The sequence below is a fragment of the Meles meles genome, chromosome 2 (assembly GCF_922984935.1).
Source record: "Meles meles chromosome 2, mMelMel3.1 paternal haplotype, whole genome shotgun sequence".
NCBI classification, from domain to species: domain Eukaryota; kingdom Metazoa; phylum Chordata; class Mammalia; order Carnivora; family Mustelidae; genus Meles; species Meles meles.
The window spans coordinates 151,575,234-151,600,703 of record NC_060067.1 but is presented as its reverse complement, the minus strand read 5'-3'; the positions used below and the strand labels follow the sequence as shown (position 1 = coordinate 151,600,703).

Below are 25,470 nucleotides of genomic sequence, written 5' to 3'. Positions count from 1 at the left end.
AAGTATCAATTATTTTCATTGTATTTTATACTTTTGGGGTACTATCTAAATAACCTTTGCCTACCCCAAGGTCACAAGCATTTTCTCTTATGTTTTCCTCTAGAAATTTCATAGGCTTAGGCTTTACACTTAAGCCTATGATCCACTTTGAGTTAACTTTTGTGTATGGTATGAGAAAAGGATAAAATTCATTTTTTCAATATGGATAATAAGATTATCTAAAAACATTTTTGAAAATAAATGTTCTTTTACCATCAGATACGTTTTCATTTCCTATTGTGGCTGTAACCAATTACCACAGACTTTGTGCCTTAAAACAGTACAAATTTGTGGTCTTAAAGTTCTATTAGTCAGGAGTTTGAAATGGGTCTTGCAGAGCTAAAATTAAGGTATCAGCAGAGCTGTGTTCTTTATGAAGATTCTAGAGATGAAACAGTTTCTTGCCTTTTAGAGAGTTGTACAGACGGCTTGCAAGCCTTGCCTCGTTGCCGCTTTCTATCTACAAAGTCAGCACTCTCATCACTCTGACTTCTCCTTCCATTATCACATCTCTCTCTCTCTGACCCACCTGTCTCTCCCTTTCACTTATGAAGACTGTAATTTACATTGGGCCAACTTAGATAATCCAGTTGAATCTTCCCACCTCAATATCTTTGACTTAATCATGTCTGCAAAGTTTCTTTTGCCATGTAAGTTGTAACATATTCCACAGGTTTCTGGGATTAGGACACAGGTTCTATTATTCTGCCTACCACATATTGCCTTGGCGTCCTTGTCCAAAATCAAACAATGGTATACATGTAGGAGCTTTCTGGGCTATCTATTACACATTGTTGACCTACATATCTGATTTTTTGCCAATACCAAACTGTCTTTGTTTCTCTAGCTTTAACAGTCTAGAAATCAGGTAAGATGAGTCTTCAAACTAAGATATTTGCAAATGACTTATCCAAAAAAGGACTAGTGCCCAAAATATATAAAGAATTTATACAGTCCAGAGGGTTTGCGGCGGGCGGAACGGTGTCTCCTTCACTTCGCCCTCCAGCTGGGGTAGTTGCACCCCGGCCCTGAGCGAGCCTAGCGGCCTCAGCTGCAAATGGAGGTGGTAGCAGCCCCTCTCAGGAGACTACCAGATCACCTCTTCCTGTGGCCTCGCCATGGTGACCTACGGACAGAGCTGAGCGCAGCTAGTGTGTATTCGTCCATCATATGCTGACCTTGGCAAAGCTGCCAGAGATATTTTCAACAAAGGATTTGTTGGTTTGGTGAAACTGGATGTGAAAACAAAGTCATGCAGTGGTGTGGAATTCTCAACGTCTGGTTCATCTAATACAGACACTGGTAAAGTTACTGGAACCTTGGAGACCAAATATAAATGGTGTGAGTATGGTCTGACTTTCACAGAAAAATGGAGCACCGATAACACTCTGGGAACAGAAATCGCAATTGAAGACCAGATTTGTCAAGGTTTGAAACTGACGTTTGATACCACCTTTTCACCAAACACGGGAAAGAAAAGTGGTAAGATCAAGTCTTCTTACAAGACGGAGTGTATAAACCTTGGTTGTGATGTTGACTTCGATTTTGCATGGACCTGCAATCCATGGCTCAGCTGTCTTTGGTTACGAAGGCTGGCTTGCTGGGTACCAGATGACTTTCGACAGTGCCAAATCAAAGCTGACAAGAAATAACTTTGCAGTGGGATACAGGACTGGGGACTTCCAACTACACACTAATGTCAATGATGGGACAGAATTTGGAGGATCAATTTATCAAAAAGCGTGTGAAGATCTCGACACTTCCGTAAACCTTGCTTGGGCATCAGGTACCAACAGCACTGGCTTTGGCATTGCAGCCAAATACCAGTTGGATCCCACTGCTTCCATTTCTGCAAAAGTCAACAACTCTAGTTTAATTGGAGTGGACTACACTCAGACTCTGAGGCCTGGTGTCAAGCTTACGCTGTCTGCTCTGGTAGACAGGAAGAGCATTAATGCTGGAGGCACAAACTTGGGCTTGCCCTGGAGTTGGAGGCTTAATCCAATTGAAAGAAACCTCTGGGAATGGATATCAGAAGATTCGGCCTTAATATATTTCCAGTGTGACCAGCAGGCTTTTCCCCCCTCCCCCAAGAAGGTGATCAAAACAAAGGATGATCTAAACAAGAGCTGTATTTTTTTTTTAAAGATTTTATTTATTTATTTATTTGACATAGAAAGATCACAAGTAGGCAGAGAGGCAGGCAGAGAGAGAGAGAGAGAGAAGCAGGCTCCCTGCCGAGCAGAGAGCCCGATGCGGGACTCAATCCCAGGACCCTGAGATCATGACCTGAGCCGAAGGCAGTGGCTTAACCCACTGAGCCACCCAGGCGCCCAAGAGCTGTATTTTAAATATTTAGACAGTCACTTGTTAACTGGTTCCTAGTTGAATTTGTTATCTAGTTACCAATGCTGCAGTGGTGCAGTCACCTATACATTATTTAAATGTATTTAACTGTTAAATACGCTACCCACCAATAATGAAATAGACCTTTATGAAAACTGTGCAATTGTGTGCATGTTTGTTTTTATGTTCCTATTACTGAAAATTGCCATTGAACGAGATGGATCAGTGGAAGTTTTAAGATGAGGTTAAAGACTTTTTGTTAAATTCAGCCATCCTTAGAATTACTTTTGGTATCCCCAAGCATTACAGATTATGAATAAAAAGAAGTATACATAAAAAAAAAGAATTTATACAGTCCAACACCCAAAAACTAATCCGATTAAAATGGGCAGAAGACATGAATGGACATTTTTCCAAAGAAGACATACAGATGGCCAACAGATACATGAAAAAATGCTCAACATAACTCATCATCAGGGAAATGCAAATCAAAACCACAGTGAGATATCTCACACCTGTGAGCATGGCTAAAATTAAAAACTCAAGAAACAACAAGCATTGGTAAGGATGTGAAGAAAAAGGAACCCTCATGCACTGTTGGTGGGGATGCAAACTGATGCAGCCACTGTGGAAGACTGTATGGAGATTCCGCAAAAAATTGGAACTAGTACTACTCTATGATCCAGTACTCATGCTATTGGGTATTCACCCAAAGAATACAAAACCACTAATTCAAAAGGATATATGCACCTGTATGTTTATTGCAACATGATTTACAATAACCAAACTATGGAATCAGCCCAAATGTCCATCAATAGATAAATGGATAAAGAAGATGTGGTGTATATATACAATGGAATATTATTCACCCATAAAAAATGGTGAATTCTTGCCATTTGCAACAACATGGGTGGTTCTAGAAGGTACAGTGCTAAGTGAAATAAGCCAATCAGAGAAAGACAAACACCATATGATTTCACTCATATGTGGAATTTAAGAAACAAAAATGAACAAAGGGGGTAAAAAGAGGGGAGGAACGAAAAACCAGACTCTCAACTGTAGAGAAAACAGATGGTTACCAGAAAGGGGTGGTTGGGGGAATGGGTGAAATAGGTGAAGGGACTTAAAAGTACACTTGTCTTAAGGAGCGTGGAGTAATATATGGAACTGTTGAATCACTATATTGTACACCTCAAACTTATATAACACTATATTAACTGTACTGGAATTAAAATTTTAAAAATTGTTCTCTCTGGATGCTTTGTATTTCCACATAAATTTTAGAGTCAGCTTCTTGATTTCTACAAATAAAAACCTATTGGAATGAGTTTAGAAGTGTTTCTTCCTCTTCAGTTTTTTGGAAGACTTTTAGAAAGTTTGATACTAATGCTTCTTTAAATACTTGATAGAAAACATCAGTGAAGCCTTCAGGTCAAGGATTTTTATGTGTTGGGGGATTTTCAGTTATCTTGAAATCTCCTTACTTACTTTTGGTCTGGTCAGATTTCCTGTTTCTTCATGATTCAGTCTTAGTAGATTGTATGTTTCTAGGAACTTACCAACGTCTTCTCAAGGCCAGCATTTCCCTTATACCAAAGCCAGATGAAGGTAGCACAGGAAAAGAAAATTATGGGTCAATATCCCTGGAGAACATAGATGAAAAAAATCCTCAACAAAATACTAGAGAACTGAATTCAATAGCATATTAAAAGGCTCATACACCATGATCAAGTGTGACTTACATCTGAGATAGTAAGATGTTTCAACATATGCAAATCAATAAATGTGATGCACCACATTAACAGAATGGAAAACAAAAACTGTGTGACCATCTCAATAGATGGAGAAAAGCATCTGACAAAATTCAGGACGCATTCATAATAAAATCATTCAACAAATTAGTCACAGAAAAAATATACCTTAACATGATAAGGTTATATATGAGAAGGTCAGAGCTAATACCATACTGAACAGTGAAAAGCTGAAAGCTTTCCCTCTAACATCAGGAAAAAGACAAGGATACCCACTCTCATTGCTTCTGTTCATTATAGTATTAAAAGGCATAGCCATAATAATTATGCAAGAAAAAGAAATAAAGTGTATCTAAATAAAAAAGGAAGAAGTAAAGTTTTCTGCTTACAGATGACATGATCTTATGTACAGAAAACCCTAAAGACTACACCAGGGATGCCTGGGTGGCTCAATCATTTAAACATCTGCCTTCAGCTCGGGTCATGATTCCAGGGTCCTAGGATTGAGCCCTGTATCAGGCTCTCTGCTAGGCTGGGAGCCTGCTTCTCCCTCTCCCTCTGTCTGCCCCTCCCCCTGCTTGTGCTCTCTCTCTTTGTCAAATAAGTAAATAAATACATAAATAAAATCTTTAAAAAAAACTGCACCAAAAATCTGTTAGAACTAGTTAATTAATTCACTGGAGTTTCAGGATACAAAATCAACATACAAAATTTGCATTTCTATACAGCAACTGAATTAGATAAAAAAGAAATTAAGAAAATAATCCTATTTACAATAACATCAAAGTCAGTAAAATACTTAGGAATAAAATATAACCAAGAAGGTAAAAAGCTGTACACTGAGAACCATAAAATATTTATGAAAGAAATTGCAGTAGACCAAATAAATGGAAACATATTCTGTGTTCATGGATTAGATGAATTAATATTATTAAAATGACCATAGTATCCGAAATTATCTACAGATTCAACAAACCAATTTCAAAATTGCAATGTCACTTTTTTACAGAAATAGGAAAAAAAACCTTATAATTTGTATGGAACAACAAAAGGGTGTGAAGAGCCAAAGCAATCTTAAGCAAAAAGAGCAAAGATGGAGGGATCACACTACCTGATTCCAAAATACACTATAAAACTATAGTAATCAAAACAATGTGGTCTGATATAAAAAACATATATAGACCAGGAGAACAGAATAGAGTGCAGACTTAAATCCATGAATTTATGGTCAACTGATCTTGCACAATGTTGTAAAGAACATACAATAGCGAAATGATAGTCTCTTCAATAAATGGTGTTAGTAAAACTGGTTTTCCACGTGCGGAAGAATAAAATTAGACCCTTATTTCATTCTATATACAAAAGTCAACTCAAAAGAGTTAAAGACTTAATGTAACAGCTGACACCATGAAACTGCTAGAAGAAAACGTAGAGGAAAGCATCTTGACATTGGTTTGGGCAATAATTTTTTGGATATAACCCCAAAAGCACAGGCAACAAAACCAAAAAATAGACAAATGGGATTGTACCAAACTAAAAACCTTCTGTACAGCAAAGGAAACAATCAGCACAGTGAAGAGAAAACCGATGGAATGGAATATAATATTTGCAAACTATCCATTGATGCAGAGTTAATATCCAAAACATGTCAGAAACCTAGCTCAATAGCAAGAAAATAAATAACCTGATTAACAAATGGACAAAAGATCTGAGTAGTTATTTCTCAGAAGACATCCAAATGGCCAAAGATACATGAAAAGGTGCTCAACATCACTAATCATGAGGGGAATGCTGATTCAAATTGCAAAGAGGTATCACCCCATGCCTGTTAGAATGGCTGTTACCTAAAAGAAAAAAGGTAACAAGTGTTGGCAAAGATGTGGAGAAAAGGGAAACTTTGTGCAGTGTTGGTGGAAATATGAACTCATACAGCTATTATGGAAAACGGTTCGGAATTTCTTCCAAATAGGACTACCATATGATCCAGTAATCTCACTTCTAGGTATTTATGCAAAGGAATTGAAATCAAGATCACGAAGATTACACTGCACTCTTATGTTCATAGCAATGTTTTTTTCAGTAGCCAAGCTAAGGAAATAAGCCAAGTCCATCAACAGATTAATGGATAAAGAAGGTGTATTGTATACATATATATGCAATATATTATCTAATATTATATACAATGTATATATGAAATATTATTTTTCCACAAAAAAGAAGAAAATAACTACCTTTTTTGACTACATAGATGACCCTAACTGGAGGACATCCTGCTCATTGAAACAAACCAGATGGGAAAAGACAAATACAGTATGACCTCACTTATATGTATAATCTACAAAAAGTCCAGTTCGTAGATGCAGAGGGTAGTGAGGGAGGCTGGTGAGGGTGGGAAATGGAGAGAGGTTGGGCAAAGAGTACAAATTTGCAATTACATAAGATAAGTCTAGAGATCTAATGTACAGACATGATTATTACCCTTAGTAACACTGTATTAATCACTAGAGACATACTGAGAGTGACTTCAGGTGCCCCCATCACACACAAAAATGCATAGGAGTCCTTGACAATTTTTAAAATGTATTCCTGGGTATTTTATGTTTTAAAGTGGTACTGTAAATGAGTTTTTAAACTTTAAATTTTACAAGTGTTTTCCTGCCAGAATGTAAGAGTACAATTGATTTTTCTGTATTATTAGCCTTGTATCCTGTGACTTTGCTAAATGCATTCCTTAGTTCTGGTAGTTTTATAGAGTCCCTGGGATTTTCTATACAGACAGTCATCATCTACAAACAAGGATGGTTTTCCTTTGTCTTTTCCACTTTTATGCCTTTTACTTTCTGGTGTCCTGAGGAGATATCAGGGGGAAACAATTCAGTATTTCACCATTAGCTGTAGGTTTTTCATAGATGCCATTTCTCAATTTACCATTCCTAATTTACTGAGAGTTTTTATCATGATTGAGTGTTTAGTTTTGTAAAATGATTTTTCTCTATCTGTTAAAATGATTATATGGTTTTCCTTCTTCGTTATATTAATATGGTGAATTTTATCATTTTATTTTTGTAAAGATGGAAACAATCTTGTATTATGGGGACAAACTCTAATTGGTCATAATGTATTATCCTTTCCATATATGGTTGGTAATGTGTCCAATTCAACTAAGTTGTCAGATTTGTTGACATAGAGTTACTCATAATATTCTCCTATTATCCATTTAATGTCTATAGAATATGTGGTGGTAACACCATTCTCATTCATAATATTGGTGATTCCTTTTATCTCTGTCTCCCTACTTTCTTCTCCCCCCCCTTCCCTTCTCTCCCTCCCTCCCCCCTTTCTCCCTCTTTCCCTACCTCCTGCCTCCCCACCTCTTCTTCCTTCCCTACCTCCCTCCCCGTCTCCAAGTCTCCAATCAGTCTAGCTAGAGATTCGACAATTCTGTTGATCTTTTCAAAGAGCTAGCTTTTGACTCTGTTAATTTTCTCTGTCTTATGTCAGTTTTCTAATCTACTGATTTCTCCTTTTTATTATTTTCTTCCTTCTACTTATTTTGAATTTACTATTCTTTTTTTTCCTAGCTTCTTAATGTGTAAATTTAGACCCTTCTTCTTCTTTTATGATATCATTTAAAGCTCTTAAGTTTCCCTCTAAGCTTTAGCTGCATCTTTGGAGTGCTTTAGCTGTGTCCATTAAAATTTTGGTGTGCTTTATTTTCTTTACTCATTTGCTCAAAATATTTTCTAATATCTCCTCAATTTCATCTTTAACCCATGAATTATTCAGAAATGTGAAATTATAATGTAATGTGAGTTATTTGCATTTCTTACAGTTACTAATTTCGTGTGTGTTTGGATTTTGTATGATTTCAACCTTTTTAAGTGAATTGACTTGTTTTATGAAGCAGCTTATGGAGTACATAAATGTGTGCACCGTGTGCACTGAAAGAGAATATGTATTCTGCACCCTCAGATGTAATGTTCTATATAAATGATGATAGATCAAGGGGCTTGATAACATTCAGAGTGTATGACTTGCTGAGTTTTGTCTACTCATTCTTTGCTAAGAGGGGACTATTAAATCTGCTTTTGTTGTAGAATTGTCTCTTTCTCCCTTTAAATTTGTCAATTTCTGGTTTGTGGATGTTGAAGGTCTGTTATTAGGCACACATCTATAATTTGTATAACTTTCTGATGGGTATTTTCCTTTATTACTATAAAATGCCCTTCTTTCTCTCTTGTATTTGTCTTGAAATCTACTTGTTCTGTTTATGTTGCCACTCTAGTCTTCTTATGCTTACGGATTCCATGGTACCTTTTTCCATCTATTTGCTTTAAAATTTTCTGTATGTATTTAAAAAATACGTCTGTGTGTATATTTAAAGTGTCTCTCTGTGTGTATAAAGTACCTGTGTTTTTGTCATAGGTGTGACTCTTACAGATGGCATACAGTAGCACTTCCCTTTTTATCTACTTTGCCAATCTCTGCCTTTTCGTTATTGGATGATTAGACTAGTTAAAATCTGAAGTGATTATTGTTTTTTTTTAAAGATTTTGTTTATTTATTTGACAGACAGAGATCACAAGTAGGCAGAGAGGCAGGCAGAGAGAGAGGGAAGCCGGATCCCTTCTGAGCAGAGAGCCCTATGCAGGACTCAATCCCAGGACCCTGAGATCATGACCTGAGCTGAAAGCAGAGGCTTAACCCACTGAGCCACCCAGGCACTCTGGAAGTGATTATTTATGTAGTTGGATTTAGCTGACTATTTATTTATTCTTTTTTTTTTTTTTTTAAGTAAGCTCCACACCCAGCTTGGAGCCCAACATGGAGCCTGAACTCATAACCCTGAGATCAAAACCTGAGCTGCGATCAAGAGTCAGACGCTTAACTGACTGAGCCACCAGGTGCCCCCAGATCTCCCACTTTATTATTTGCTTTTGTTTGTCCCTTGTGTTTTTTGTTTCTCTCTCCTCCCTTTCCTGTTTTATGTTGGATTATTTACGTATTTATTATATTCTTTTCAATGTACCTATTGGATTTTTTTCTTTTTGTCCTTGCATTATCTTTCAAGTGGTTGTTCCAGAGATTATAATACACATATCTGTATACTTACACACATACATACATGCACTGTCTAGTTAGAGTTTATATTATAGATAAAATATAGTAATCTTACAACCAGATAGGAGTCTGAATCCTCACCCCTGAGCTTTGTGCTATAATTGTGAGATATATTTTATCTTTATAAAATTCCATGAGACATTATCATTTTTGTCTTCAACAATAACAAATATTGACTTAACTTGAGGGTGAAAAAATAGTCATTTATAGTTACCATTTCTGCTGTTCCTTCTTTATTTCTGAAGGTTCACTTTCCCTCTGGTATCAATTTCCTTCACCCTAAGGAACCTCCTTTGGCAATTCTTACAGAGTAAGTCCATGATGACAAAACCTCTCACTTTTTCTTCATCTGGAAATGTCTTCATTTGTCTTTATTTTTGAAAGATGCCTTTACTGTACATAAAATTCTGTGTTGCCTGTTCTTACCTTTAGGAATTTTAAAGATGTTATTTCACTGTCTTCTGATCCATGCTTTCTGATAGGAAATTTGCAAGAATTTAAATCTTTGTCCCCTTCATGTAATCCCTTTTTTCTCTAGCTCTTTTAAGATTTTTTGTCTTTATTTTTGATTTTCAACAGTATGACTATGAGGTATTTGGCATGTGTTTCTTCAAGATTTTTCTGGTTGAGTTCCATTAAGCTTCTTGGATTTGTAAATTCATTGCTTTTGCAAATGTGAGGTATTTTTTGGCCTTTTATTTCTTTGAACATTCTTTCCTCCTCCAATGTTTTTCTCCTCATTGTGGAATCGCAGTGACGTGTGTTAGATTCTTTGATACTGGTCCTCAAGCCCCTGAGTCTCCCATTCATTTTTTTCAATGTTTTTTCTTTCTGTTGTTCAGATTGAATAATTTCTTTTGGTTTATCTGTAGTTTCTATTACCTCTGTTGTGTTACTGAGCTCAACCAGTGACTTTTAAATTTCAGATGTCATCTTTTTCAATTCTAAATTTTCCATTTGGAAAATTTGCTATGGTTTCTCTTTCTCTGCTGGGAATTCATATTTTTTCATTAATTTCAAATAGTTCCCTTTATCTTATAGAGAGTAGTTTAAATAAAAGTTTTAAAGCTATTCTTCTAACTCAAACATGGTGGTCATCTCGGGGTTGACATCTTTTGACTGACTTTTCTTTTGACCATCTTCTTCTTTGCATCTTGGATAATTTTAGATTGTATCCTGGACATTGTGAAAGTTATTCTGTATAAATACTGGGTCATTTTAATGTTCTGGAAACTGCTGGAGTTTTTTTTTTTAAGGGTGGGGTGGGGTAGAGAGGGGAGAGAAAGAGAGAATCTTAATTAGGCTCCATACCCAACGACAGCCCAGCGTAGAGCTTGATCTCATAACCCTGAGATCATGACCTGAGCTGAAATCAAGAGGTGGACACCTAAGTGACTGAGCCACCTGTGTCCCCTGGTATTTCTGAGTATCAAGTTCTTTGAGACTGCAAATTGTGTCTTGTTTTGGAGAAGGTGAGTCAGTTCAGTTCCCCAAGACCTTGCTGTATTTTGGGGGTAGATCCCACACGTGCACAGTGCGTGGTGGCTCAGGTAAGTTCCTGAGCATGCTGTATGTTCGTATACATAATTAGAGAATGTACTTCTCCAGTCATCTCTTTTTGGGATTTCCTACATTCTGTAATCCACAAGGATTTCTTCTGATGGCCATGGCCAGAAAGCGGAAATTTTTATGGCAAATTTAACCACCTGTGCAATGCTACCATTCAGCTCTGCAGCTGGGGCCCACCCTCAAGGCAGAACAGGAGGAAGAAGAAAATAAAACAGATCAGAAACTTTCCCCACACTATCCTTCCCCCCAAAACTGCTTCTTTAAATTTTGACACCCACAATCTAACATCTTTTACTTTTATGTTTTATTTACTTTTCTGAGTTTTTAGCTAAGTTTTTCCTTTTAATATTTATGTAGAAATTTTAGTTTTAATCAGGAAGAGGGATGAGGTATAAGGAGTTTACACTGCCATGCCAGGACAGGAACTCTCTGTTTTTGCCCCAGCCTTTTATGGTGAAAACTTTTAGACATAGAGAAAAGTTGAAAGACCTACACTGTGATTGCCCGTATGCCTAGTCTTACCACAGATCTACCCATGCCACTATGTAGCTGTTAATCCATCTTATTTTCCAATGTGTTTTATTTTTATGTTGTTTCTCATGCTGGTTTTTTTTTTTTTTATGGATTCTGATTCACATACCGTAAAATTCATGTCCCTGTTTAAATGTAAAATTCAGTGGCATGAATTACATTTACAATATTGTATCACCATCACCTCTATTTCCAAAACCTTTCATCACTCCAAACAGAAACTCTGTAACCAGTAAGCAATAGTTCCTTATTGCCTATTCCCCTAGACCCTGGTAACCTCTAATCTACTTTCTGTCTCTATGAATTTACTTATTCTAGAAATTTCATATAAATGGACTCATAATAGATAACTTCCTGGGTCTGGCTTCCTTCAAAGTTTATCCGTGGTATAACTTATATCAGTACATTCATTCTCTGGCCAGATAATATTCCATGCATGGATATACCACATTTCATTTATCCATTCATCAGTTGTTTACACTTTTTGGCTATCATGAATAATGGTGCTCTTGAGCATTCTCACTCAAGTTTTTGTGTGGCCATGTTCTAATTATCTTATTAAATATATATCTATATTTATATATACATATATTTATATTATATATAATATAAATATATTTATATATATAAATTTCAGAATTTATTGATTGGCAAAATGTATTAAGCTACATAATGACTTTCTTATATGATGTACGGTGTAATTCATGTACACTTGAAAATCCAATACAAATATCGTATGTTCAGTAGCATACAATACTTGGTCTACAGACAATGAATATATGTGAATATAATGAATATAGACTATGAACAAGTGAATTTATATATATATTTATATATATTATATATAATATAAATTATATTTATTTATATATTTATTATTTATATATAAATAAATTTTATATGATTTATATAAATTTATATAAATTTATATATAATATATAAATATAAATTATATAATATAAATTATATTATTTATATATAAATAAATTATGTATAAATAAATATATATTTATTATTTAATTATAAATTAAATTTATATATATAAATTATATAAATTATAAATATAAATTATATATAAATGTATATTTATATATACATTTATACACACACACACACACACACACACACACACACCTAGGAGTGAAATTGTAGAGTCACATGGTAACTTTTTAAATTTTTGATATACTACCAGATTATTTTCCAAAATGGTTGTACCATTTTACAGTCCCACCAACAATGTATGAGAGTTCCAGTTCTCCACATCCTCACTGACACTTTCTATTTAATCATCTTCTCCATTAAAGCTATCCTAGTGGGTGTGAAATAGTATATTGTGGTTTCAGTTTGCATTATTCATTAATCATTAATCATGATTAATCATTAATCATGCTACATATCTTTTTTTCAATTTTTAAAAAGATTTTATTTATTTACTAGAGAAAAAGTGTCAGAGAAAGCAAGTGTGGGGGGGGCAGAGAGAGAGGGAGAAGCAGACTCCCCACTGGGCAGGAAGACACATGTGGGGCTCTATCCCAGAACCTGGGGATCATGACCTGCGCTGAAGGCAGACACTTAACTGACTGAGCCACCCAGGCGCCCTGACCATCATTTGATGTGCATACTGTTCATGTGTTCTTATTGGGAGAATGTCTGTTTAGATCCTTTTTCCATCCTTAAATTTGATTGTCTGTTCTTTCATTGTGGAGTAACTGTATTTTTTTTTAATTTAAACTCTTTATTTCTTTTTTTTTCTATAAACATATAATGTATTTTTTTTTTTTTTTTTTTTTTGTTTTCTCCCCCATCTTTATTTTGGGAAAGGTTTTTTTTTTTTTTTTTCCCCTTTTTATTTATTTATTTTTTTCAGCGTAACAGTATTCATTCTTTTTGCACAACACCCAGTGCTCCATGCAAAACGTGCCCTCCCCATCACCCACCACCTGTTCCCCCAACCTCCCACCCCTGACCCTTCAAAACCCTCAGGTTGTTTTTCAGAGTCCATAGTCTCTTATGGTTCGCCTCCCCTCCCCAATGTCCATAGCCCGCTCCCCCTCTCCCAATCCCACCTCCCCCCAGCAACCCCCAGTTTGTTTTGTGAGATTAAGAGTCACTTATAGTTTGTCTCCCTCCCAATCCCATCTTGTTTCACTGGAGTAACTGTATTTTTGAAGTACAATTTACATACAATAAAATACTCACATCTTAAGTCCACATTTTGAGGAGTTTGGGCACATGTATATATCCATGTAAACTATACCCTATTGAAATAAAAACTAAATCATCACGTCCTGCCCATGCTTAATAAATCCGTGCTCTTCTTAGTAAAACCATGGTATGGATTTTCCCCTGTATAGATTAGGCTTACCTGTTCTCAAAATTCATGTAAATATAACCATGCTTGTACTATATTGTGATTGGCTTATATCATTCAGTATCTTTTTTGAAATCCATCCTTTGGTTGCAAGTACCAATCATTGCTCCTTTTTATATCTTACTATTTTCCATTGTATGAATATGACATAATTGATTTATCCATTCTCCTGTGGATGGATATTTGTGTTGTTTTCAGTCTGGGGTCTATTGTGAGTAAAACTGCATTGAGCATTCAGGTACTAAGCATTTTTGTGTGTGTGTGTGGATATGTATTTTCATTTCTCTTAGGAAATACCTAGGAATAGGATTGCTGTCATATGATAGATATAAATTTAATATTATAAAAAGCTGTCAGTTTTCCAGAGTGTTCTTACATTTTCACCAGCAATGTGTAAGAACTCCAGTGGCTACACCTATACCCCAATGTGGTATTGTCTTCTTCATTATAGTCCCTGTAGTGGTTCTGCAGTAATATCTCACTGTGCTTTTAAACTTCATGTTTCTGGGGGACCGTGGGTGGCTCAGGTGGTTAAGCATCTGCCTTTGGCTCAGGTCATGATCCCAGGGTCCTGAGATCAAGCCCTGCATTGGGCTCAAGCCTGCTTCTCCCTCTGCCTGCCACTCCCCCTGCTTGTGTTCTCTCTCTCTGTCAAATAAAATCTTTAAAAAATAAGTAAACTGCATGTTCCTGATGAATAATTATGCTGAGAATCTTTTCATGTACTTCCTGGCCATTATATACCTTCTGTGTCGTCTTATTCAAGGCTTTTGTCTATTTCTTATTACCTTGTTTTTTATTATTGAGTTGTAGGATCTCTTTCTATTCTGGATACAAGTGTTTTCTCGGGCATTTCTATTGCATTATTGTCCCCAGGCTATAGTTTTGTCTATTCATTTCTTGATGTTATCTTTTGATGAGCAGGAGTTTTCATTTTGGTGAAGCTCATTTACCCACTTTTAAGCCTTGCTTTCTAAGATCACCAAGGTGTTTTGATATGTTTTCCCCTCAAAACTTTATAGTTTTGGTTTTATGTTTAGGCTCATAATCGTTACCAAATTATTTTTTATGGCTCGTTTAAGGTATCAGTCACAGTTCATCTTTTTTTTTTTTTTCCATACTGATAGACAACTGTTCCTGCACCATTTGTTGCAAAGACTTTTCCTTTCCCTCATTGAATTGCTTTTGTACCTTGGTTGAAAATCAGTTGACTGTATGTGTGGGGTCTATTTCTGGATTCTCTGTTCTCTTCCATTCATTTGTATTCTTACACTGATACAATTGTTTTCATTACTGTATTTGTGTCAAAAGTCACAAGGTTAGGTAACATAACTCCTCCAACTTTGCTCTTCTTTTCCAAATTGTATTAGAAGTTTTAGATCACTAATGTTTCCATACAAACAGATGTATGGAGATGTTCTATTTCTTTGTACATCAGGTTTTGAAAAATTAATATCAAGTAATTTATCTTTTTCCTCTAGGTTGTTGAATTCACTGGCATGAAGTCCAAAATATTTACTTATTATCCCTAGGGGCTGTGAGTTCAGCAGAAGTCCCAGAGGTCACCACACATGTGGATACACTGAAGGGGAAACCAGCTACAATGGAGACCTTGTTCCATACTCTGGGCTTAGCTGAGATCCCAGAAAAGTATACCTCAGGAACAGGACTACTCTAGCCCTGGAAAAAATAATAAAACCGAAAGCCAACTCTCAACAGAAACACGCTGATCTGCTCAACAGGTCTTCCAACAGACCCCTATCCTATGCTTACACAGTGCAATATTTGGGGACCCATTCAAGGGAACCCATCTTCAGATTGTTGGGACTTGTTTACATGGCTTTCTCCTCTCCAGGACCCTGCCTTTCAGATTCCACCCATCTCCACATCCCTGAGCCACAACCTCTGTTTCCCTCCACCCAGAGAGATGTTCTCTGCCTGAGCGTCACTTCCCTGTGCCTCAGCTTAGAAAATACCCCTAGGGAGACAACCATAGTGGATGTGGAGCACATCTCATGTATTTCCTTCTCTTGAGGATCCAAACCCTAAATGCCTAAAAACAGGTGCTGCGTATATTGTGTCCAATTCTATTTTCTTTTTTATGGCGAGAGAGTGTGACCATAGCCATTATTGTGCTGTGGCTGGAAGCCAGTGATAAAATTTTGGACAACTACATACAGGAAATAAGTAAGTGCGATGTTGCTAACTCTCGGGATTTTTTAGCTTATTAAATTCAACGTCCGTTACTAAAATTTGACACCATGTAAGGCATTGTCAAGAATCAAATATTAGTAAAGTAAAATACTTGCCCAGGGATCTCCCTGGGCAGGGAGGCAAAACAGAAAGAAACATACAATAAACTGTCATTTATAAGAAGTTAATAAGACCTAAGATGAAAATCACAGTGCTCAGGGGAGTGCAATGAGAATGTTTAATTTTGACACAGGGATGGTGGTAGGTGAGTGGTGTTTTGGATAGGTTTCTTGAAGAAGTAACCTTTCACTTGGCTTTTGAAGGATAGTAATCTCCATAACCCCCCCCAAACCCTCTTTTTGTAAACTTTAGAATATTTTATAAGCTGTGTGTCTTTTCTGCAGGCAGATACCATCCAACTGCTATTTTTCATTAGACTTTAAATAGTCAAATGAGTCGGCTTTCTCTACACACACATTAAATGCCATGTCAAGACAACTGAATTATTGCCTCTGTCTGGGGAAATAATTTGGGAATGAAAAATGTCCTTGGAACAAAATTAAATGAGAAGCAGCAGAAGGTAGGTGAGAGGTGACAGTATTTATGACCGTGTAAGCAGAGGGATAAGTGTATTAGGATCTGCTTAATATATCAGGACTCCTTTTTAGAACATGTCACTTCTATGTGGGTTAATAAAGCTGTGCTTTCCTGAGTGAGAGGGATCCAAAACTTTGCCCCCTCAGCTAAAAGAGCAGATAATTTGGAGCATCACTAGAAGCTATCCAGAGCTAACTTATTTGTCAGTGTGGATAAACAGTCACACAGACAACCAGCCTGACAATCTGAAGACACATTTTATCCGCCCCCCACGCCCGCTTCATTTCAGCACTTTGGACATAGTGAGTGCTCAACGACAATTTACTTGAAGTAATCATTGTGTCTTGACCACTCTTCCCCTGAAGTTCCCCTCAAATCCCTAATTTTTTCCATATTCTTAATGAACACTTGAATACGGTGGCACTGAGACTTTTTGGTCTCAGGCCTCCTTTACATCCTTTTTCTTTTTTCTAATGTTATGTTAGTCACCATACAGTACATCATTAGTTTATTTATTTATTTATTTAATAAACATATAATGTATTTTTATCCCCAGGGATACAGGTCTGTGAATCGCCAGGTTTACACACTTCATAGCGCTCATCATAGCACATACCCTCCCCAATGTCCATAACCCCACTCCCCCTCACATCATTAGTTTTTGATGTAGTGTTCCATGATTCATTGTTTGTGTATAACACCCAGTGCTCCATGCACTACGTGGCCTCTTTAATACCCGTCACTGGGCCAACCCATCCCTAATCCCACTCCCTTCTAAAACCCAAGTTGGTTAAAAATTATTGAAACCCTCAAAGAGCTTTTGTTTATACAGATCACATATATGTTGATGTTGCCATATTTTTAAAATATTCATTCTTTTATTTTATTTTATTTTATTTTTATTTGACAGAGAGAAATCACAACTAGGCAGAGAGGCAGGCGGAGAGAGAGGAGGAAGCAGGCTCCCTGTGGAGCAGAGAGCCCGATGCGGGGCTCGATCCCAGGAGCCCGGGACCATGACCTGAGCTGAAGGCAGAGGCTTTAACCCACTGAGCCACCCAGGCGCCCCTAAAATATTCATTCTTTTAAAATAACAGTAAGAAACCCATGAATGTTATTATCAATAACATTTTCGTGCAATGGAATTATATTTTCCAAAATAAAAAAATAATTAAAAAATAACATTGTTTTGTATTTTTACAAATCTCTTTATTATCTGGCTCTCAAAAACAGCTGGAAGCTCATCTCCATTTCTGCATTCAGCCTGTCACAATTAACGCATGTCATGACCGCTCTAGAACATTCTGCTGTATTCTTGTGGCAGGATGAGAGCAAAAAAGCAAACAATGTCTTGGAATTACTAAAAATCTGTTTCTCACTTTGCAGCCCCTTTGGAAGAGAGCTTTGAGAACAGATTCTTGATTATGACTCTCTTCATTTCATACTTGATTCAAATCCCATGCCTGTAAATATTTGATCAGTGAGTGAATAAACCTCTCCCATAGATCCTGAACACATCTACCGTAGAACCTAGGCTGTATGTATGCCAGGATTCTCTGTGATCACACACTGGAGAGGCTGCTGGGTTATCACTGTGTGAATCTCAATGCCTTTGCTTAATTTCCGATAACTCCTTTCATCTTGGCCCACCCTCTTCATTTTAATCAAAAGGACTGTTTGTCTCGCCATCTTTCCTCCATGAAGGCTTCCCTGCCTCATTGACCATCTCTGACATTTTTTATGGCATTGTATGTTAGGAAATACTGGTGGATCCTCTATGAGTCTGGGTTCAAAATGGAGGTAAGGACCAAAGTCTCAACTGTGTTTCTCGCCGACCTGAATATATTTGGTCTTTAAACAAAATGGGTCAAAGACCAAACTCACTTAAGAGAGTGTTAAGAAACTTAGAAATACAGATAGAAAAGCACCCAAAAAATCAGGTAATAAGTGAACTGTTTTTATACTTAAATGATTTTATTCTTTTTTAATTTTTAAAAATTTTATTATGGATATTATCAAATATACACAAAGTAGAGAGAAGGGTGCAATGAAGCTGGTGTACTTATCACCCAGTTTTAACAACTTTAAGAAGATATGTAAGCAGTTTTGTTTTATTGAATTCCGCACTCAGTACAGATCCTTCTGAAGCAAATTCTAGACAACCCATCACTTCATCTGTAAATATTTCACTGTGTACCCCTAAACATTACTCTTTTGAAAGGCATTCCCATAATACCATTATCATCTCTAAGACAAAAGCCAACAATAATTTCTTGTTATCAATATATCCAATTAGTGCTCACGTTTCTCTAATTTTCTAGACTCTTTTTGTTTACAATGAGATCCACAAAGGTTCATATATTGTGGTTAGTTTTATGTTTAGGTCTTTTTTACCCTACAAGTCCTCCTTGATCTTGCTTTTTTTTTTTCCTTTCCTTGAAATTCTCATTTTTATTTTATTTGAACAGATAGTTTTCCATAGTCTGGATTTTGCTGACTTTATCCCTGTGGCATCACTTAATGTGTGCCTTTTCTCCTTATAGCTCATGGAAATTGGTCAGGCTTTAGATCTAGAAGCCTCTATCAGATGTTTGTTTGTTTGTTTGTTTTAAAATTAATTCTTAGGGAATGTATACTTCCATCAGGAGGTATGTAATGTTTTATCGACTCTCTTAAGATCTCAATAAGGAAGACCGTAGCCTAGATCCATCAATTCGCTTTATTTATTTAGGATTGTGAAATGGTGACATCCTAACTCTGTCGTCCTGTCTTCCCTTGTTATAGCTTGAAAACACCTATAAAGAGCAACTTCCACTCATCAACTATTTGATTCACTGAGGAATAGATTTTATAAGAAAGTCAGGATAAATGCTCAATTCTTTACTTGATTACCAACTTTAAAAATAATAAGGTGGTTATTTAACATCCTTCAAAGGTAATCAGTGAGGATCCCTCCACTCCCAGCATCATTAAAACTTCTCGGTCGAAACACATTATTAATCCTTATTGGGACGGTTAATGTTTTTTAAATCCTTACTGAGTCTCAGACAGTAACAACTTTGGCCAGCGGTAACTTCTTTAGGCTAGTATCTGAGTACTTATGGCATGGTCCTGTGATCTATCATGACTACTTTCTGTGTGTGCGTTTTGTGTTTCCTGCCCAGACCTGGAATCAGCCATTTCTCCAATAGCCCTTCATTCTGTTTTCAGTGGAAAACAGTGTTTAGAGGATACAAATTAGTGGAGTACTTATTAAAACTGTATTGATTGTTTTTCCTAGGTCTTTTATTAGTCAAAACTAGGAAATATGATTTTTTAAAAAGATAAAAATACACCGTATGTTTTCCAGGTAACAAATCATTAGTTCACAGTATTCAAATAATAATAAATGGTCTTTTCCATTATTTGTAGCTCCTGTTTCTTTTCTTCTGTCATGGCATTGATGCAGTCTTCTAGAACATTGTTCATTAATTCTAATTTTAGACATCTGCATTTTGTTCATAATAAACATTTTTAATAGTCAAGGGACAGAACAAATACTTCTGCTCTCAGACAATTTTTTTGCTTTAATTGTGAGCAAACTACTGCCCATGGCCTCAATCCAACCTGCATTTTTTTTTATAGGCCTGTGAATTAAGAATGATTTTTACATTTTTAAATGATTTTAAAAAATCAAAACAAGATGGAGTTCCTGGGTGGATCAGTCATTAGGTGTCTTCCTTCGGCTCAGGTCATGATCCCAGGGTCCTGGGATCGAGTTCTGCATCAGGCTCCATGCTCGGTGGGCAGCCCACTTCTCCCTCTCCCACTCCCCCAGCTGTGTACCCTCTCTCGCTGTCTCTCTATGTCAAATAAATATATAAATCTTTAAAAATAAATAAATAAATAAAAATCAAAACAAGAATGTATGTGGTGACACATGAAAATTACATGAAATTCAAATTTCAGTATTTTCTAGGTTGTCCTGTCATTGCAGTTTTGATTTCTACTGAGAAATTACCAATATTTTGCCGTGTCTCTATTTTAGTCATCCTACTCTTAGTATACTTTATCAGTTTTGTCTAAGGGCTTTTTAAATGTACATACATATACAAATATACATGTGCATTCATTATTATTTCATAGATAAAATTTAACAAATATAGCTGTATTGGGAAGTGCGCCTTTAATCAACATAAAATAAGCCTCTTTTTACCATGAAATATCTTATGATTGGAATTCTTTATTTGATATTAATATTGCTGTCCCAGATTCTTTTTGCCTGGCCCTCTTTGTATGTAGTTCCAAACCAAAACATATTATCCATTTAGTCATGGAATGGTATTTTGTTTTTTACTTCATTTGTATTTTGGTTCCTTCCTAAACCATACATATTTTTTTAACCCTGAAAGTCTTTGTCTTTTTTTAAATAAAAAATCTTATTTTTTATTCAGTTTTTGGTTCTCAGCAAAATAAGAAGAAAATACAGAGATTTTCCATGTACCCCCTGTTCTCACACATGCACAGTCTCCCCATTAACAACCCCCATAAGCGGGACATTTTTTTGTAATTGATGAACCGACACTGACACATCAGAATCACCAAAAGCCCATAGTCTACAGTAGAGTTCACTCTTGGTTTCATATATCCCGTAGGGTTTGGACAAATTATGACATGCATCCACCATTACAGTGTCATACAGAGAAATGTCACTGCCCTAAAACCCTCTGCGTTCCACCTGTTTACCCTTCCCGTCCCCCTAACCCATGGCAACCACTGATCTTTCTACTATCTCCACAGTTTTACCTTTCCCAGAATGTCATATGGCTGGAATCATGCAGCATGTAGCCTTCTCAGAAGGCTTTCTTTCACTTAGCAATATGCATTTAAGGTTCCTCCATGTCTTTTCATGGCTTGATGGTTCATTTCTTTTTAGCAATGAATAATGTTCTGTGCTGGGTGCACAATTTATCCATTCACACACTGAAGGACATCTTGGTTGCAGATTTCTTCTCCCATTCTGTAGGTTACCTCTTCGTTTTATTGACTGTTTCCTTTGCTGTGCAGAAGTTTTTATCTTGAGGAGGTTCCAATAGTTCATTTTTGCTTTTGTTTCCCTTGCCTCCAAAAACATGTCTAGCAAAAAGTTGGCTGCGACTGAGGTCAAAGAGGTTCCTGCCTGTGTTCTCCTCTAGGAATTTGAAGGATTCCTGTCTCATATTGAGGTCTTTCATGCATTTTGAGTCTATTTTTGTGTATGGTGTAAGAAAATAGTCTAGTTTCAGTCTTCTGTGTGTGGCTGTCCAATTTTCCCAACACCGTTTGTTGAAGAGATTTTTTTTTCCATTGGATATTCTTTCTTGCTTGTCAAAAATCAGTTGATCACAGAGTTGAGGCTCCATTTGTGGGTTCTCTGTTCTGTTCCATTGATCTATGTGTCTGCTTTTGTGCCAGTACCATACTGTCTTGATGACAACAGCTTTGTAATTCAGCTTGAAGTCTGGAATTGTGATGCCTCTGGCTTTGGTTTTCAACATTCCTTTGGCTATTTGGGGTCATTTCTAGTTCATACAAATTTGAGGGTTGTTTGTTCAGCTCTGAAAAATGTTGATGGTATTTTGATAGGGATTGTACTAAATGTGTAGACTGTTTGGGGCATAGACATTTTAATGATATTTGTTCTTCCAATCCATGAGCATGTAATGTTTTTCCATTTCTTTGTGTCTTCCTCAATTTCTTTCATAAATGTTCCATAGTTTTCAGAGTACAGATCCTTTGCCTCTCTTGGTTAGGTTTATTCCTTTTTAAACCAAAAACCTAGGTTTATGGTTTTTGGCTCAATTGTAAGTGGGATCAATTCCTTGGTTTCTCTTTCTTCTGCCTCATTGTTAGTGTATATAAATGTGACTGACTTCTGTGCATTCATTTTATATCCTGAGACTTTGCTGAATTCCTGTATCAGTTCTAGCAATCTTTTGGAGGAAACTTTTGGGTTTTCTTTCTGTCTATATTTTTTTAAATGTTTTTTGGCTTGAAACAACAGATATTTATTATTTTACAATTCTAGAGGTCAGAAGTCCAAAGCACAGGGCACCTGGGTGGCTCAGTCATTAAGCGTCTCCCTTCAGCTCAGGTCATGATCCCAGGGTCCTGGGATCAAGCCCCACGTCAAGTTCCCTGCTCAGCTGGAAGCCTGCTTCTCCCTCTCCCACTACCCCCTGCTTGTATTCCCTCTCTTGTTGTCTCTCTCTCTGTCAAATAAATAAAATCTAAAAAAAAAAAGTCCAAAGCGGACATCCCAGTTTTATCAAGATAGAACTGACATATAACATCGTATAAATTTAAGGTGTACAACACCATCTGATGTATGCATATATTGCAAAATGATTGCCATGATAAGATTAACTAACATCCATCACCTCACATAGTTACATTTTTTTGTTTGTGATTAGAACTTTTTTTGGTTTGTTTTGGTTGTTTGTTTTTTAATCCTGAGACAATTTTTAATTTCTTTTTTTATTATTATGCTATGTTAGTTACCATTAGTTTTTGTTATAGTATTCCATGATTCATTATTTGCATATAACACCCTTTACACTCTTTACAACATGTGCCCTCCTTAATACCTATCACTGGGCTCACTCATACCCTTACCACCCTCCCCTCCAAAACCCTCATATTGTTTTCCAGAGTCCATAGTCTCACATGGTTCATTCCTCCCGATTCCTCCCCTTTAGTTTTCCCTTCCTTCCCCAAATGTTCTCCATGCTATTCCTTATGTTTCACATATGAGTGAAACCATATTATTAATTGTCTTTCTCTGCTTTGACTTATTTCACTCAGCATAATTCCCTCCAGTTCCATCTATGCTGATGCAAATGGTGGGTATTCATTCTTTCTGATGGCTGAGTCATATTCCACTGTGTATATGGACTACATCTTCTTTATCTGTTCATCTGTTGAAGGACATCTCGACTCCTTCCACAGTTTGGCTATGGTGGCTATTGCTGCTATGAACATTGGGGTGCATGTGGCCCTTCTTTTCACTACATCTGTATCTTTGGGGTAAATATCCAGTAGTGTAAATTGCTGGGTCATAGAGTAGCTCCGTTTTTTACTTTCTGAGGAACCTCTATATTGTTTTCTGGAGTGGCTGCACCTAACTTCTATTCCCACCAACAGTATAAGAGGGCTCCCCTTTTTCCACATCCTCTCCAACACTTGTTGTTTTCTGTCTTGTTAATTTTTGCTATTCTAACTGGAATAAGGTGGTATCTCAATATGGTTTTGATTTGAATTTCTGTGATAGCTAATGATGATGAACATTTTTTTCATGTCTGTTAGCCATTTTTATGTCTTCTTTAGAAAAGTGTCTGTTCATGTCTTCTGCCCATTTTTTGACTTGAGTATTTATTCTTTGGGTGTTGAGTTTGAGTTATAGATCTTGGATACCAGCCCTTTATCTGTAATGTCATTTGCAAATTATCTTCTGCCATTCTGTGGGTTGCCACTTAGTTTTGTTGACTGTTTCCTTTGCTAGGCGGAAGCTTTTTATCTTGATGAAATTCCAAAAGTTCATTTTTGGTTTTGTTTCCCTGTGTTTGGAGACATGTCTCACAAGAAGTTGCTGTGGCTGATGTCGAAGAGGTTACTGCCTATGTTCTTTAGGATTTTGATGGATTCCTGTCTCACTTTGAGGTCTTTCATCCATTTAGAGTTTATATTTATGTATGGTATAAGAGAATGGTCGAATTTCATTCTTCTGTATATAGCTGTCCAGTTTTCCCAGGACCATTTATTGAAAAGACTCTTTTTTCCATTGGATATTTTTTCCTGATTTGTCAAAGATTAGTTGACCATAGAGTTGAGGGTCCATTCTGGGCTCTCTACATAGAGAGTCACATCGTCTGTGAAGAATGAGAGTTTGACTTGTTCTCTGCTGATATGGATGCCTTTTATTCCTTTGTGTGGTCTGATTGCTGAGGCCAGAACTTCCAGCACTATGTTGAATAACAGTGGTGAGAGTGAACATCCCTGTCATGTTCCTGACATTAGAGGAAAAGCTCTCAGTTTTTTCCTCATTAAGGATAATATTTGCTGTGAGTTTTTCATATATGGCTTTTATGATATTGAGGTATGTTCCTTCTATCCTTACAATGCAGAGAGTTTTAATCAAGAAAGGATGCTGTATTTTGTCAAATGCTTTTTCTGCCTCCAATGAGAGGACCATATGGTTCTTTTCCTTCTTTTTATTAATGTACTGTATCACATTGATTGATTTGCAGATGTTGAACCAACCTGCAGCCCAGGAATAAATCCCACTTGGTCGTGGTGAACAATCCTTTTAATGTCGTATTGGATCCTATTAGCTAGAATTTTGGTGAGAACTTTTGTATCCATATTCATCAGGAATATTAGTCTGTAATTCTTCTTTTTGGTGGTTCTTTGGTTTGGGGATCAAGGTAATGCAGGCCTCATAGAATGAATTTGGAAGTTTTCCTTCCACCTCTGTTTTTTGAAACAGCTTCAGGAGACTAGATACTGATTCTTCTTCAAAATTTTGGTAAATTTCCACTGGGAGGCCACCAGGCCTTTTCGTAGTGTGCCTTGTGTTCAGGGTGATTATATTTCATTGGTGGAAGACAATTTTAAAATGTCTCAGAAAATGACAAAATGACAGGAGTTCATAAGGAATAAATAGGAATGAAATGAGGTAATTTGACAGGGATGCTGATGAGGGAGGTCAGGGAGTTCAGTGAAAGAAGTAATCTTTAAATGCAGACAAGGCATCGCAGAGGAGGTAGCCTTGCAACTGAGAAAGAGAAAGATCTTGAAATGCGACCCCAAGGGAAAAGCATACCAAGAAGAGAAACCCAAGCATCAAGACTTTGAGTTTGGGAAATCTTGGCAGTTTGAGAAGTGAAAAGAGGTTTGGCATAGCTATGAAATGTTTTCTTATCAAATGGGAGAGGG

General features: G+C 36.6%; 1 protein-coding gene and 1 pseudogene across 2 annotated transcripts in view; both read left to right on the top strand.

Annotated features, from left to right (window-relative positions):
* ADRA1A (adrenoceptor alpha 1A) overlaps positions 1–25,470 on the top strand; it is a 136,185-nt gene that overhangs the window by 69,311 nt on the left and 41,404 nt on the right. The gene's annotated exons all lie outside the window — the stretch shown is intronic.
* Positions 1,158–2,728, top strand: LOC123933899 (annotated as a pseudogene).